Source organism: Nelumbo nucifera, chromosome 1 (assembly GCF_055504915.1).
Source record: "Nelumbo nucifera cultivar China Antique chromosome 1, China Antique-T2T, whole genome shotgun sequence".
In the NCBI taxonomy this organism is placed as follows: Eukaryota; Viridiplantae; Streptophyta; class Magnoliopsida; order Proteales; family Nelumbonaceae; genus Nelumbo; species Nelumbo nucifera.
This window is the reverse complement of record NC_142649.1, coordinates 63,255,284-63,273,670: the sequence shown is the minus strand read 5'-3', so window position 1 is coordinate 63,273,670 and position 18,387 is coordinate 63,255,284.

Here is an 18,387-nt window from a genome sequence, read left to right as displayed (position 1 = left end):
ATTTAACGTCAAATCAGAAATCCAAGACCATAAGTATGTAAAGCCTAAAAAACCAAACCCAATGGCACCAAGATCACCCGAATCCGACACCGTCTATCCCTTCATCTTAACACTCGGAGCCGAAACTGGTTCCAGTTGTCCGATCGGAATCATTTTGATCCTAAACATCATTTCACATCAAATAAAAAATCAGAGACCATAGGTACGTAAATCCAAACCTTTCTCTCAAGCTTTAGAACCTAGGGCATCCCACGACCAAACATTTCTCCCAAGCTTTAGAACCATCTTAAAATCCAAGACTTTGCCAACTAAGAGCATCCAATCAATCAAGCCAATCACTTAAATTTGGAAAGTCCAATTTAAGGTAAATTGGTGAAATCTTCCTTTCATTGTCTTAATTGATTGAGAGGATCTATTCTAAAGCTGTCTTGATAACCCATCAATCTCCCTTCAAAAACCCTTTCAATCTCATCCATTGATCTCCCTTGTCTCCTATCTCAGCCCTTTATACCCCCCTCTCAAAAAATCTATAAATACCCCCCCCCCCTTCTCACATTCTAGACACATAACCTAACATAGGGAGAGAACTCTACTCCCATTAGCCTATAGAATAACCACCTTCAGCCCCAAGCTTCCCTAACTCACGCCCCTCTTTCCCCACCATCTCTCACGTCCTTAGAGTCCCCCATACCGATATTACGGTCAAAGAATCCCTAAGTCATGATTACATCCAATGTAGTGGTTATGAAGCACTCTCAAAGTCAATATGTTGCAACAGAAAAATTACCATCAAACACCACGATTAGCCTCAAAAGAAATTGTTCAAGACATCATACTATCATAAGTGAGAATACATCGGCAAAGGGACAAGATGATTAGGTTAATTAAACTGTAGTGTTAAAGTCTTCAATAAGAATTCAAACGTTGTTGAATGTATTGAGGAAGGAATAAGGCATTATAAATCTATCATGAAATTGTCTTTGGCAGAATTCTGAATTCCAGCCCCCCCCCCTATAAGTAGCCCTGTCCCCCCCTATAAACCACATCCTGCCCGTGAATTTGGCATCAATTCACGGTCAGGATGCATTCCCCCTGTACTTTGGGCCTAGTAAATTCTGAGCTGGGCTGATTTGTACTTCTCCCTTGATTTTATCTTAAATTCAATTAGCAAATAATTGGCCCCACCATTCTCTTATTCAGTTTTGACTGTTTTGATTTTGTTGTTTTTTTGTACTACTTGTGTTGTTTTTCTTATACAATTACTCCATCGATACATTCATCCATTCTACTCTTTTCTAATGACAACATCCTCCACTTTAATTTTCACTTGTTAGATTAGGAGATTGCCGTGTCTTTACCATTATGCATAATAGGATACTTAACTTTTTGGTATACTTTAAATTCTATCTTTTTTGTGCCTTTACATTTCAACATCCAAAAGCATGTTGTTTTATGAAAGAAAATTTCTGTTTCAGTTAGTTTTTCTAGTCTAAGTAACACCGATGTAACCAGTAGTCAAACATCTTTCTCATCCCACTTTTTATTTGCATCCCTAATTCAATAAACAAATTCATGACTTAGGATGTGATTAATCTTTTTTTTTTTTTTGATAACCTTTCGGGTTTACTTTCTCAGATATCATCCCTCACTTCACACCACCAAACCATCTTCTATTAGATTCTCCATAGCACCTTTCATCAACACCAAACTCGGCTCATACCCCAACCACCTAGGCATTGGCCAATCTTTAGATCGCACCGTTTTAGTTATTTTTTTTCTTTTTCTATTTTTATTTGCATTCTCAATTTAGTTAAATTATTAATCATCATGAGTGTTATTTGTTAGTGGGTCATTTAATTTATTTATTGTTTCAGCTTTTTAGTTGCATTAATCATTGCCTTAAATCCCTTTAATATAATGTTTGACTATCCTAGTCTCTCTTTGATTTTCTATGTTTAATCCTTGATCTTATGCATTATTCTTTTCGTCTTTAATGATTTATCTTGCCTAGTTGTTAATTAAATACTTAGATTTTTTTTTTCTCTTGTTATTAGTGTGGTATTTATCTCTTTTGAGCCAAAAAAAAAAAAACTAAATGTTCCTTGGAATATTGGTGAAGTAGAGGCCGGTTTAACCGGGCATGTGTAAGGTGCCTAACACCTTCCCGCACCGTACCTTGGTCTTCAGACCTTAAGAATCTCTATCCCATTGGGAAATGAGTCACCAAGAAAACAAATTATATTTTCCTGAAATTTCTTAGGTTTTCCTAAATTCCCATTTCCCAAAAATTTAGGTGGTGACTCCAATCCATTCCGTCCTCCCTTTAAGTCAGGTAGCCACGGATAGCAACTCCAATGGGGATTTTCTAAGAGGACCAAACTCTAAAAACCGAGTTCCAAGGATATTTAATTAATTTTGGGCCTATACACATGTTGCACACACCTCACTCATGTTGCATTGCATTTTGTCCTTCCGACTCGACTATACTACTATATGCGGTCATTGGTATAATTGCTTAGGAATAACCGTCCTAAAAAGATGATGACCCTTCTCTCTTATCTCCGGTATATCCAGCCATTGCTTGAATAAGGTTGGTGGCTCTGAATTGATGAGGTAAGGCCTCAATAACATACCCAAAACTTGTTTTAAGGTATATGGACAGTCTGACCCGACTGAGTTTCCCCTACACCCCTTAAGAGCTTATAGAAACAAAGCCAAGCCCTTGCATCTAGAGCCTTAACAACTATCCTTAAGAGTCCCAATTAGGCATTTTAGAGCATTTGTCTTTTACTTGCACTTACTAGTCTTATTGTCTTGCATCTCTTTTTGTTTGCATTTGTATTCTTGTTTTTGCCTTTGCTTAAGCAAGCGGGTAGGAGTAGTTGCGGGTCCATGCAGGTACAATTCTTCATTTCTTTTAAATAAAAGTCTATATAACTGAAACCCATGGTTACAGCCCAAGGTCAACCTAACCCAAGTATGGACTTCTCCCAATATATAAGGGTTATCGAGCAAATGTGCCAGAACCAAATGGATAAATTCCAAAATCAAATAGATTTGTTCAAGAGTCAAGTCAAATAGCTCTAACCCAATGACCAAACCCAACCCAACCAGGGGCAATACAACCAAGCCCAAACTTCATGATCCACATGCTTGTCAATTCAGCCCAGCTAGGGGGTAAATCACTCAAGCCCAACCTTCATGGGCCTTATCTATGCCAATCCAGCCAGGCCCAGCCATCATAGGCCACATCTATACTTGTCCAGCCCAACCAAGGGCAATACAACTAGGCCCAACCATTATGGGCCACATCTATGCTAGTTCAGTCCAACCAAGGACAAAATACACAGGTTCAACCATCATGGACCTAAGTTTAGCCAAACCGAGGGTAACACACCCAAGTCCAAACTTCATGGACCATAACCATGCCAACTTAGCCCAACCAGGGGCAATATAATCAAGTTCAACCTTCATAAGCCCCTCATATGCTAGTGCAGTCCATTCAAGGCCACCCAAGATAGGCCTAAGTATCAAGGGCCACAGTTCCAATGCAACCCATCCAATGGTGTTCTTGCCCAACCCAACCCTCACCAATGCTAGTCTAGTCAACCCAAGCTCAGTTCAATCAAGCTTAGGTCCCTATGCAAGGGGCAACAATAGCCCAACCAATCCAAACCCAAACACCTTGGTCCTCTACACTGACACACCCATCAACCCAAAAATTCCATGCAAGGGGCAACGTTCTTGCCCGTAACTCCAATTGATCCAAGGTTTGACCAACAGTTAGACCACCTAGAGCAAATTGCAAGGCAAAAACTTGAGCTTAGCAAACCTTAACTCGACTATTGGACATAGGTTACCCCAGGCTTCAAGTGGCTTGACATGGACAAATATGATGAGACAAGATGTCCAAGGGCCCAAATCAGAATGTATGAACAAATACTAAGGCCCATGGGCTTAACTAATGAGATTTTAGCTCAATTGTTCTTAAAGAACCCAATTGGACATGTTGCGACTTGGTTAATGAACACCGGCCCTAGCCAAGTGCAGACTTGGCCAATTCTAGTTGACGCATTTGTAATCACTATTCATATAACACAGACATCTTATTGTTAAGACGTAAACTAGAATTGGTCAAGTAAGGACCAGAAGAATCATTCATAGACTTCACAACTAAGTGGAGGGCGCAAGTAGCCCAAATCCTTAAGAGGCCTAGTGAGGAAGACCAAATTTCAATGGTCTTAAAGAGAATGAATATAGAACATGCTAGCAGATTGGCATTATTTTATCATCCTACTTTTCAAGCCCTAGTTTGTGCAAGTTGCTAAGTGAAAGACTCCTTGATAATTGATAATACATTCACCCTCGAAGTACCATCAACAACAAACATCTCATCTAATAACAAACACATTACGGGGGTCAAATCTTTAGAAATCGAGGTGGACCAACTAGGAAATTAGCTTCAAATATAAGCAATGATCTACAATGCAATCAATCAAACTCAATAAGAACTTTGTGAGAATTAGTTGATCCAAGCTCTATAAGAGCAACATCAAATCAATCCTTAAGGCCCTGAGAAAGAGAAAAAAGCCCTACCAAATTATCAAGTCAACACCATGCAACAAAAGAACCAATCATTTGGCCCCACTAAGTACATTAAGCCCATCCAATCTGTGAAGGTATTATCAACAACTAAGAAAGATAAAGCTTTTGATCCAATTCGACTCACTAAGTCGATCCAAAGGTCAGGAAAGGAGCCCCCAAAATGGCAATGCACATTATCACTATGGTAGCCGAAGACCGAAGAAGATTAGCCCTTCGGTCCAACTTAGTTCATCAAGCCCATAAAGAAAATACACATCAATGAACTGGTTCAAAAAGAATATCATAATGTGCAAACCAAGCATCTAGACTTAAAACGGGATTCTATTTCCTCAAGTCAAGTGATTCCCTTAAACCAAGGGCAAGAAAACCCTAGTATAGGTCTAGGCTAGAGGCAAAGTTAGGGGTGTAAATGGTATTCGAAAATTTGAATTCGAGATTCGACATAATCGAATTGAATTCGAATTATTCGAATGCCATTGGCGGTCGAATTTGAATGAAGTGCTTTTTCTGATTAATTAATCGAATCGAATTCAAATAGGAGTCGATTCGATTCGATAATATATATTATATGTATATATCGATTTTAGTGATGCAATTATATTCATATTAAATAAATATATTAATATATTATTTTGTTGGAGTACAATGAATGATGACTTTTGAAGTTTTCTTTTATAATATTATTTTAATAATAAAGAATTGAATGAAGAAAGAAACGCTATGATTATTTTCGATCAAATAAAGTAATATTTTAATACTTGTTATATTTGAATAACAAAAAGTTGAACAAATACAGATGTCATGATGATTTTTGGAACAAACAAAATAATATTTTAATATTTTCTATCAAAAGGCCTACATTTCATTAATTATTTTGTACTTTTCATTTATTATTCATCTTTTCTTCCTCAATTCTTATATGCAACATTTCTTCTTCGCAAGTTCTCTTGTTTTGGTCTGCAATTTGTAAGTTTTAACATTAATCTCGCTTTCTTCATTCCATTTTTTTAATTTTTTACATACAAGTGTTTTTTTATTCTTCGTTCCTTAGTCGCTTTCTCTCTCTTCCTCTCTCCCTATTTCTTACTCTCTTTCTCTCTTGATGTTGCAGAGCACATGAACATGGTGGACAATCTCTCCGTTGCAGACCACACTAATGGCGACGCTTGTTGCAGTGACACCAAATAGATGGCTATGATTCAACAAAATTTTTAATTTCTTCTTTTTTCTTTGTTTTTTGAATATTAGATGACAGGGAATAAAAAAACAACTTCAAACCAAGTTTCTTCTTCTTCCCCTGGTGAAGAGGTTGGTGTTAAAAATGTATTTTGAATTCGAATATTCGATTATTTAGATGAATTCAAATTCGATATATTGCTTTAAGAATCCCCCATATATCAAACCGAATTTGAATATTCATCTATTTAATCGGTTTCGAATTCGAACCAAGCATGATTCAATTCTAATTTGCTCCGCTTATAGCCCTAGGCAAAGTTATACCCTAGAATTTCTACAACCCACCTATGGATTTGACTAAGAAGACTAACATGGTACATGGTAGGAAAAGCTAGAGCCTAAGCAAGTTGACCTAGAGCTCATCTTAAACACATGAACAAAAGACTGGCATGACACAAGGCAGGTAAAACAAGAGCATTGACATAACAATCTAGAGCCAACCCCATCACTGAATTAGAAGTCTGGCATGACACAAGGATTGCCAAACAAGGTCAAAACTAGGTTGGTGCAGACCCCATCATTGGTATAGAACCAAAAAATAAGCAACATCAAGAGCAAATTAACTATGACTTTGGTCGACCCAACTTAGGGGTAACGTTCAACTAGAGTCTATGGATGCATAATGGAACCTATCGGGATGCAGAACGGGTTGGCCAAGACTTGGATTGGCCCAATATCGAGCCCATTTTATGACTCAGATGTAGAAGAAATGACCCCATATCTTCTACAAGAAATTAAGCAGATCAAGCTTCTCCTAGGTTGGACCGATTCAAGTCTTGTCATGAACTTGGACATCAAGATAGAACTCTTAAACCTCCAACAAGGTATGCCTCTTGAACCTCCTGACCCACCATGGGTGACTCCTAAGTTCATCTTTGATTAAGGCCCAAATCTGAGACATCAAAACTCTTTACAATTATTTGAGCAAGACCCAACTTTGGATAACCTTTCATTAAGCACCAATCTACTATGGACTGGTCTTAAGCTCACATTTGGCATTTGCTCAATCAAAAGGCTTCACAATATTTCACAATTGCTTGACCCACCATGGCTAATCTCCAGCCCATCTCTAGCATAGGCCCAAATCCAAGGCTACGTAGCTTTCAACTACATCAAACTTCGAGCTATACTCCTTTTGTTCAAACATGAAGCAGTTCAACCAAGGGCCCGTTACTAACTTAGGCCCAAGCTTGGAGCCTTTACACTTTTTACAAGATGAAAACACTACCAGTCAAAGAGAAGATCATGGTCTAACGAGATTACCATCACCCAATAAAAATATATCAACACTTTCAATCAAGCAAAATACAAAATCATGCATGATTCTTTTTTTTTTGTGGTTGTTTCTCATCTTATTTTCATCCCTTTATGTGGCCTAGTCAACAACTTTCATATTCAATTTGTTTTTGCATTTCTTTACTTTTTTTTTCTCTATCCCCTATGCATTTATGTCAACCTTGACCCCCATTGGATATAATGAGTCAATTATTCCTCCAACTACATTCATCTTCAACCATAGAGACTCATTTCTTAATTCAAAGTGCCTAAACTTTCTCAAGCATCCCCCAACAGGATTCTTTATCTTAATCTTTGATCCAAGTGGTTACCATGTTTCAAAATGGGATAGCTTTTCTTTGCATTAGTTTTTTCTTTATCAAAAAAATCAAATATTTTTCTTAAAAACAAAACAAAATAAAAAGTTTCATAATACAAAAATATCAGAAATTTTCAAAATACAAAAAAATCCTAAGAAACAAAAAATAAAAAACTCCATAAATTCAAAAAAAAAAGAGTTTTCATTCATGCATCTATTCTCAAAAAAGAAGTTGGCATTTCATTGTCTCTAAAAGCAAGGTTCGAATAAGGCTATGTTTTGTTTAAAGGAAAAGGTAGATAAAGGAAGGGAAAGATATGGAAACTTTTACAACCCTTGTATTGGTTTCCCTATCTTTCCCTTCTTTTCCCTACATTTTCCTTCAAACCAAACATAGCTTAAAGGAATTCATTAGCATTGAAATACATTGAAAATGATTCAACCTATTGACATGGGAAGATAAACTACATAATAAGATCAAAGGGATCCTAGAAATGTTGAACTCTATGACTCTCTACCATGGAAAGTTGGTCAAGTGTTGGAATCATGACAAGAACAAAAGTGCATCATCATCAATCACCATTAGCACACTCATCATCTGATCAACACTTGACATATTGTCAATCATTAGTCTAGACCACAACATGGCAAGTCACTAGCATGACAAGGCACCATGATCCGCATCGTGCCAAGACATTTGATCAGAATGACAAAATCAACATCGTGAGATCTTTAATGTGACAAGTCAACCTATCAACTCTTAGTGTAATTGCTCAGCATGACATCTAAATAGAGCCATATTCAACAAGTGCTAAGTGTGTTATCAATTGTGGTACGAATAGGCTTCTTAAGCTCAAAGTGCCTAAAAAAAGAAAAGTAAAAAGAGCAAAAAAAAAAGAATGGAACATGTCATTTCCATCCATTCCCAACTCTTTTGAGACTAGGAGCAAAGTTGTTGATTAAGGTTCATCAAAAGACCACCTTTGGCCAATTGTCACCCCACTGAACCACTTATGTTCACACATTCATTACTTGAAACCCACAAATGGACCATGAAATTTGACCCCTAAACCCTTTCCTAAGTGAATAACTCACATTTTCAATTTCTTTGAGTAATATGAAAAAAAATAAAAAAAAAAAACAAAAATTAAGTGAGACAAGGATTCTTAAAGCTAACCACCTATCTCTAGACAATGGGCAACGAAAGCCCCAAGGGATCCACAAAAAAGGAGGCCATCTTTGCACAACACTTACTCCAAACCACCCATGATCACGTCTTAATTCCTTGCAAGTCACTTTGGACCTCACCTTTCATTTCTAAAACCTCAAAATTTTCAAAAGAAAATCCAAAAAGTATTTCCCTTTCTACACCCTTCCTTAGGGTCCTTTTGAGGATTATTCACCCACCTCCATCCAAAATAGGGGAAACATGGTCATGAAAAAAATAATAATTTTGACAACAATTTACTAAAAAAGCTAAAAATTCAAAGAAAAAGAAGAAAAATCCAAACAAAAAGCTAAATCAAAAGTTGTAATCCATCATGACCCCAACCATCCAGTCACTCAAGTGAGGTAATACAATTTGCTCATAACCCCTCAATAGGCCCTTAGGTGACACATTCAATTATAGCCATTTATCCCTTCCTTTCTTCACCCAATATTTGAGTCACATTTCGTCCTAAGGAAAAGTCCTCCTCAGTCCCATAGGCGATGAAAGCCTCAAATCAAAGGAGATAGGTGGTACAACTTTGAAAAACTCCTTTACTCGAAGAAAAAAATTGGCCCTACAATTCTCAACAAAAAGGTGACCCTTGAACACTTACACCCTATTGTCCTTTTCACAAATCCACAAACCATCAAAGCAACCTTATGTCCCCTATTTTTGAGGCCTTTTATCCTTCATTTTCCTATTCTAATTGCCAAACCAAATTTTGTCCCAAACAAAGTCCTCTCTGAATCTTAAAAAGCTACCAAGCACCTATTATTAGAATCAACTTCCTAGAACTATGCTGACTTGATCCCACGTTGGGTATGTAAGCAATCTAGACCCTTGATCTATATGCAACCATTTTAAATGAAGGACATATCCCTACCCTGTTAAGTTGAAAACCCGAATGGGTGATTCAGGCAAAAAATAGGGCACAAAAATTAACAAAAATAAGAAGCAATGAAAAAGAAAAATATGCCTACAAAATCAAAAAATAAATGGCATGAGCAATGAATCCCATATCCTTTCAAGTTGAGCTTACAAGCTACACATATATGAGAATAAAGGAAATTCAAGCCAAGGGCATGACTTATGTTGAGTTTTGCTACAAAACCCAAAATTGGAGAGATCTTGAATGATTAGTTTGATGACAAGGCCTAGACCTAGGTAGGTTTGGGTGACATGTATATCTTGAGAAAATGGCTAAGCTTTTAAGTCAGTAGTTTGGATCAATTGTTTATGTACAATGTGTCGATAACAACTCAATAACTCAAGTAATGCTTTTAAGGCAAGAAAGTTCCAACAACAAAAAAAGTGTTTTCACCAAGTTATGTATTAACATTTCTCTAAACAAAAAAGGTGTTTTCATCATCTCATATAGTCCATTACCTATCTACTCCATCATACATCTCCAAGGCATATCGGTTATAGTCAACAACATTAACACCAACCATTGAGCTTCAACACAGGTAAGCACCAGGTATGTAATCATCAATTCAAGCATCTCCTCATTGCAATCACGTTGTTTCATCTTACATCATCATCATCAACATCATTATCATTATAGCAATGCATCCACTAGGGGAGCTCTGAGTCCCATACGATCCTAATCCTCATATTAGGTGGCTAACCCAACTCCCAACATTAGAGCATATTTTGGACTTCAAATCCAAATGCCCAAAGATCCATACATATTGACTTGCCCATGTCAAACATGCATGGCTCAGGTGTAATAACCTATTGGATATCTTTCAATTGTTCTTAACAAGGAAATACACTAGAATGACTTTCCCACACTCAACATTTTTTTGCAAAAAAGATTTTCTCATTGACAAAGGTTATCTTTCTTTTTTTCATCACCTATTTATCAAATCATGCATCTCGAAAAATCTCAGGGAATTGGCCAATAAGAGATTCCACAATTCCTCTGTTGCAGGGCCGACCATAGTCCTAGATAGCCATAGAAATGTTGTGGGTGAGAGATTTCATTTCAAAAACCCCTTCGGGAAGATCCGATGATTGGCCTATGTATGAAAATCCTTTTGTCAACAATCGAACGAGTACTAGACAGATATGGGAGCATACCATAGGAGGAAATTCTAGAATAATCATTTTCAGTAAAAAACAATCACCTTCTTTCAATCATTAGCACTTTTGTCGTGAAAAAGTTTTTCAAATAGCATTCTTTTGAACATGACAGTCATTCCATCGCATTTTTGCACAAAAATGGGTCGTCTCCTCAAGCTTTGTTGTTCGAATTATCATCTTCGAACAAAGGGGAGCAATATGTAGACACCCCATTTTTGTGCCTCTTCATACTTTCTGTAGCACATCGAGCTTCAAGCATTGTTCAACTAACCCCTCAACCGACTTGGGGGTATTTTTGGAATTTTACACAAGTTGAGGCCTCAAGGATCCAAGACCATGGGTACGTAGAGCCCAAAAAATCAAACCCAATAACACTAAAATCATTCAAATCTAACATTGTTTACCCATTCATCCTAAGACCCAAAGTCAGAACCGATTTCGATCATCCAATCGGAGTCATTTTGATCCTAAAGCTCATTTGACATCAAATCAGAAATCTAAACCATAGGTACGTAGAGCCTAGAAAACCAAACCCAATGACACCAAGATCACTCGACTTCGACACCGTTTACCCTTTCATCTTAAGACTCGAAGCCGGAACCGATTCTAATTGTTCGGTTGAAGTCATTTTGATCATAAACCTCATTTCAAATAAAATCAGAAACTTGAGACTAGAGGTGGCCACGAGCCAAGCTTCTCATGAGCTATTCGATCTCGGCTCGACTCTATTTAAACTAAGCTTATATAGGTTCGTTTTCTAATCGAGCCAAGTTCGAGCCCAATGAAGCTCGACTCGTGAGGCAAAGGAGACTAGTATAATAAATAGATAATTTTTTATTATATACATAATACATGCATAGATATACATATACATATAAATATATAATAAATATTTTTTATTATATATAATAATATTTTTATTTTTTATGTATAATAGTAAATAATTTGTATAACTCTTATTATTTGTATGTAAAATAAAACATTTTTATATGTATGTTTTTTTATTTTTTATATGCATAATATTAAATACTTTTTATAATTCTTAATTTTTATATATAAAATAAAAAACTATTTTTATATGTATACTTTTTTATTTTTTAGAAAACAACTTGGCTTGCAGTCAAGCTCAAGCCAAGCCGAGCTCGAGCTCAAGTCTCTAGCTAGAATCGAGCTCGAGCTCGAGCTCGAGCCTAACACAGTTTCGTCGAGCCGAGCTCAAATAGCCAAGTATTCGGCTCAGCTCGGCTTGAATCCACCCCTAACCGAGACCATAGGTACGTAGATCCCGAAAATCCAAATCCGATGACACCAAATATATATTATATATATAACCCAAATCTGACACCATTTAACACTTCATCTTATCACTCAAAGTTGGAACCGATTTCGAACGTCCATTCAAGTTATTTTGATCCTGAATCTCATTTCACATCAAATCAGAAATCCAACACCATAGGTATGAAAAACCCAAAAATCCAAGTCTAACGACACAAAGATCACCTGAATCCAACACCATTACCCCTTCATCTCAAGACTTGAAAATAGAACTAATTATAATCGTCTGATTATGATCAATTTTGATCTTGAACCATATACCATATGAAATTTGAAATCCAACCTCATATATGGATAGAGGTCAAAATTCCGAGTCCAACGGTACCAAGATTGTCCAATTCCGATATCGTTAACCCCTTCATCTTGGGACCCGAAGCTTGACTCAATCTGGGCTTTCCATTTGGGATCCTCTTCACTACAACTTCAAACCTAGGGCATCCCACGACCAAACTTTTCTCCCATGCTCTACCATCTTAAAATCCAAGATTTGACCAGCTAAGAGCATCCAATCAATCAAGACGATCACCTAAACTTGGAAAGTCCAATCACCGGGCCAAAGCTATTTATTTTAAAAAAATGAAAAAAAACTTAAAATTTTAATTTTATATGAATTTTGATGTATGCAATTGCTTATGTATACAATAATTAAATAAATTAGTATAATAAAATTGAAAGCAATTGTTTATTTTATTAATATATTATATACTATAGTATTATATAATTATAATTTATTTAATATATTATATGTTATATATATAAATTATATATATGGGTTGTGTTGCAGGCCATGGATGGCATGGCCCGCTAGCGGCACGGCTTGATTTACACATCTAGAACCCATCCTAGGAGCGTCTCCAAGGAGAAGAAATTGTTTGTTTTAATTTCAAATTCAATTAGAAATAGTTGTCCCCACCATTCTCTTAATCGTTTTTGAATGTTTTGATTTTGTTTTTTTTTTGTACTAGTTGTGTTCTTTGATTTTTTGTATTACTTGCGCCAGGGTGACCCAGGGGAGCCATAGCCCCCCCTATGGTTAAAAAAATATTTGCAGTAAAACAACTTTTTATGTAAATTTTCTCCTCCCCTACTCTCCACCTCAATGGTTGGCCCCCTTATGGGTTCATCCGTACTTCATTTAGGTTTTGGCCCCCCGTATAAAAATTTTCTGACTCTACCCCTATCCATGGATACATTCATCCATTCTATTCTTTTCTAATCCATTTTAATTTTTAGTAGTCTTTTCGTTTTTTTTTTTTCTTACACTCATTAGATTAGGAGATTGGCGTGTCTTTACCATTATGCATAATAAGATACTTAGCTTTTTTGGTACACTTCTAAGATTTCCTCCAAGAGAGCTTTAATCAACACTAAGGAATCCCTTCAACTTGCAGGTCATTGATTTCTAAACATTGGGTCAAGTAAAGCAAGAAATTACGTCCCAATTGAGGATACGTCCAAAGCAAAAGGCTCCAGAAGAATTGCAAAAAACAATCCCTATACTTGAGGCATCACTTGACGTGGCACCATCGAAGTTAAGTTTTAACGTATCGCCCAAAGGTCTTGACTACCGCACTCTTTTAGCCTACATATCCTTTCCATTAGTTCTTAACAGACCCCACCTTCTATTTGATTTTGAGTTGATATAGTGATAGAGTGTGCATTTGCTAAAACTCCTTTTAAGTGTTATCTTACACCGAGCTTTCCAAATGTGCTATAAAACTATAGCTCTTGCTACTTCTGGGTTGTAAATGCAAATAGGACAAATATTTTCTATCTTTTTGGATCTTTTAAGGGCCTCCCTTGTAGGGAGCATGTTATGGATGCACTGCCAAATTAACATGTGGGTTATTGGTGGTAAACGATAAATTCGCCAGAATTTGCTCCAAGACATTCATAAAAAAGCATTACCCACTGAAAGAAGATTGAGATTTAGCAAGTCTTAATGCCATATAAGCCCCGATTGTCGTTAAAATTCCTTTATCCAAACGAGCTTGTCTTTTAAGCAATTTTCATACGATAGGACTCGAATACGACGAATGGCTTCACACATCTAGTTCCATCAAAATAGAATCTTACCACCTCCTTATTCCAATGCCCATTCTGTAAATCCATTAATTAGCCACTTTCAAATGAGAATTTTGTGAAGAAACACCACCTAACTAAGGTGGTGTTTGATAAATCTAAAAATTCAGATCTGAAAAGTTAAAAAGATATTAAAAGTGTCTGAAATCTGAAAAGAGACATAGATGTTTTTTTTACTTTTTTAGAGGCTCTGAATCCATAAGCTTGTTTGTGTTGGATCAACCCTTTAACATAAGAGATTTACTAATTTTACTATTTTACCCCTACATCATACTATTTGTAAATATTGAGTTCAATTTGCATTATCTCATGAAAAATAATTTTCAACCTCAAAATAACATTGAAACAATATAAATAAAAAATAATTAATTAATAATTAATAATTAATAATTACTAATTAATAAATGAAACGATTAAAATTAAAAAATAATTAATAATTTACACAAATAAAAATAAAATAATTTTTAAAAACTAATGAAATAATTAAAAATTACTATTTAATAAAAATAATTAATAACTAGTAATGTTTAATAAAGAATAATTATTAAATATTAATAATTAATAAAAATAATTTACAATTAATAATAATATTATTATTTCTACTCATTGAACCGTCACCGCTACAACTTGCAACAACGATGGCGAGAAGACAGGGGAGAGAGAGAGAGAGAAAGAGAAAAAGCGAAAGAGAGAAGGAACTGCCGCCTTTGCAACTTGTAGTGGTGGTGGTAGGAAGACATGGGAGGGAGATAGAGATAGAGATAGAGAGAGAGAGAGAGAGAGTGAGAGAGATAGAAGGAACCGCCACCGCTGCAAGTTGCAACGGCGGTGACGGGATGACAAGGGGAGAGAGAGAGAGAGTGAGAGAGAACCACCATCGCTGCAACTTGTAGTGACGGTGACGGGAAGATAGGAGGGGAGAGAGAGAGAGAGCGAAAGCGAGAGAGAAGGAACCGTTGCCGCTGCAATTGACAGGGGGGAGAGAGAGCGAGAGCGAGAGAGAAGGAACCGTTGCACTGCAACTTGCAGCGGTAGTGGCGAGAATATAGGAGAGAGAGGAGAGACAGAGGGAGTGCAACGACGATGGTGGCGGTGGAGCTTCGTAGGTCGCAATGAGGGTTCGATTCAAGTTACATGAAGGACAAAAACATGTAATAGTAAAAAATTTTTTAGGGCATTTATGTCTTTTACGCACCTCTCAATTACGTCTGAACGCATAAGTGTCAGGCTACTAACTTAAAATTTCAGATCTGAAAAAATATTTCAGATCGATTTTCAGACGCAACACCAAATGAGTATGGTGTCTAAAAAGCAAGTTTTTCAGACACTAGACCTCTAAAAAGTGTTATCAAACGAAGCCTAAGAGTCTCCCTTATCACATGTGTTTACATGTAAAATATTCTAAATTTTTCATACTATTTCCTACCCAACATTTTTGCTACCATATTTATGATGCATGTATATTTAATAATAACAAAATGGGGCCAAAGAAAATGGATAAACATCATTAAAGTTTGAATTATTTTATGTAATAAATGTTTGAAAATGAACTCACTTAATAAATGACAGCGAGTCCTAATTTTTATGTAACCATCATGTGTCATATGCACTTATATCCAAGAAGTTCCATTTATTTTTAATGTCATTATATCTTTTCATATAATACTTGATACTTATTTATTTTCAATGGCATTGCATTGTTGGTATATGATGATGCGCAATCCGGCCGGTCTTAGCTGTCAACGACCTTGCCTCTGAGTTGAGTAGTAGGGAACCTGAAACGGAGGGGATGAGGAAGCTTCGGGGAGAACCCGGTGTAAAGGCTCTGAAGCTTAAGTTAGAATCCTTTAAAGGCAAGATAAAACCAGATAGTGCAAAGTTTGCATCCCTCCTCTTTGGGGGAGTGGAGAGCCTTTTATAACCACCTCGCGCACTCACTCCTAGACTTCTGTCAAGTCGGGAATGATTACTTCCGTGCTTCTGCCAGTTCGGGCGTCGTTGCCTCTGCTGGGGCAGAACCGTCACTGCTGTTTTTGTCGGAGCCATCTCTGTAACTGGAGATGGCGATGGCAGGTGACGGTGGCAGGTGGCCGTTGAAGTGCGGCCGTCAAGTGTTAGATCCCAAGTCAGTCAGGTGCGCCGCCCCTGGATACGGACTCCTTCGGTGTCAAGTACGGTGTGGTTCGTCCAGTTCAATGCTTTGGAGGCGAAGTGCCTGGAGCGGTGCGCGAGGCGAAGTCTTGAGTTCGGATAGGGGGGTGTCCCGAACTATCATGAGACGGGCCAGTTCGGGTTTTTGCTTTGTGTGACGGGGCCAAAGGGAGAGTTCGGGCTCCCCGTAGGGAGTTCGAGCTCTAAGTAGGGAGTTCGGGCCCTAAGTGGAGAGTTCGGGCTCCCCGTAGGGAGTTTGAGCTCTAAGTAGGGAGTTCGGGCTCTAAGTAGGGAGTTCGGACCGCTGGTCTCTCCCCTTTGGTGTTTTGTACCCTCGGTACGCTGTTTTAAATGCTGAATTGCTTGTTTTTTTGCCACGTGGCGTGATTTGCGAGATCGGGCCAAATCTTCCTTCATCAGTATATAATGGCAATATTTGCCTTGGGCCTCATGTCCAAACCATCAATTTAAACATTTAACCCCCTCCTATCTCTCTCTCTAAGTGTGTAGATAGCTATGCCCTTGATTATTTTGTTATAAATAATTATTTTTATCCACTAAAAGATGAAACAATGAATTTTTCAATCTAGCAACATTAGATGTTATCAAATGGCCCCTGAAAATTTCAATGTGACAATGTTGTATTTACAACCCAAAATGACACAACGCATTCATTTCATAATTTTCATTTTTCAGAGTTATAGTCACGTGTTAAGCCTTTATAAATGTCTGTAATTCCATAATTAAAACCATGAAATAATATCACATCAATAAAAAAACTCTCAACACAATGTTGGTTGAAAGTGAATGTAATAATAAAGACTGAAGATATGTGTAATTAATCTAAACAAATCTCACTTTATTATATGATTGGGACAAAACAGGTAAAACATCGTTCCACCTGGAAAATTAATAAGGTAGGTTGACGATGAAAGTTCTCTACTTTGACTTTGTTATATATCTCCATATATTGAAAGTATACCATTTTTTGATATTAATTATCAGGGAAAATTTTTGATGTGAAAATGATATGGTATGAAAAGAGTTTTGATCAATTAAAATTCATTCATTCATGAATTTTGATAAATAACACCTGATTGTCTATCCCATTTATGATTCTAATAGACTAATCAGAAGTTTTTAAGATATTATATCTTCCCCATATCTTAGTTTAACCCAAAACATCAAGCTCAGTTTGAAAAGAGCACAAATGCAATTATATACAATATAAATACATATAAAATAATACAAAATATACGGTTTTACACTCTACAAAGATATGGTATGAAAAGAGTTTGGGAGAAGTATCAATAGATCAGAATTTACTAGGCCCAAAGTACAGGGGGAATACATCATGACCGTGAATTGATGCCAAATTCACGGGCAGGAAAGGATGTGGTTTATAGGGGGGCAGAGGGCTACTTGTAGGGAGGGGCTGGAACTCAGAATTCTACATTGTGTGTTTCCGTACTTTTCCCAAAGAGTTTTGATCAATCAAAATCCAACACCTGATTGGCTATCCCGTTTATGATTCTAATTGATTAATCAGAGGTTTTTAAGATATTATATCTTAGTCGAACCCAAAACATCAAGTTCGGTTTGAAAAGAGCACAAATGCAATTATATACAATATAAATACATATAAAATAATACGAAATATACGGTTTTACACTCTACGTCCTCCCAAACTGAGCCGAAATGCTTTTAATACAGAGGCAACTATTTAGTAAAGGGATTTAAAAGTAGAAATATGGGTATATAAGATTAAATTGAAAAAATAAAAAGGCAATATATAGTTTCGCAGGCCTTAGGAAGAGCCGAAGAGGATCCGACGGCGGTGCGAGTCCCATGAAATCGTGATCTGGGTAGCACGAATCGCCCATGATCCCCGTTTAATTGGACTAGTCCATTCTTGTTCCACGTTTATTCCAATCCTAGGGCCAGTGATCTGTCATCATATTTATGCATGTATGTATATGTACATAAGAATAATAGAATAATAATATTAACATAGTACTTGTACTTCATACTATCAAGAGCAGACTAAGGAAAATGTGAAATAAATATTAGTGTTCACTATTTTGCAACT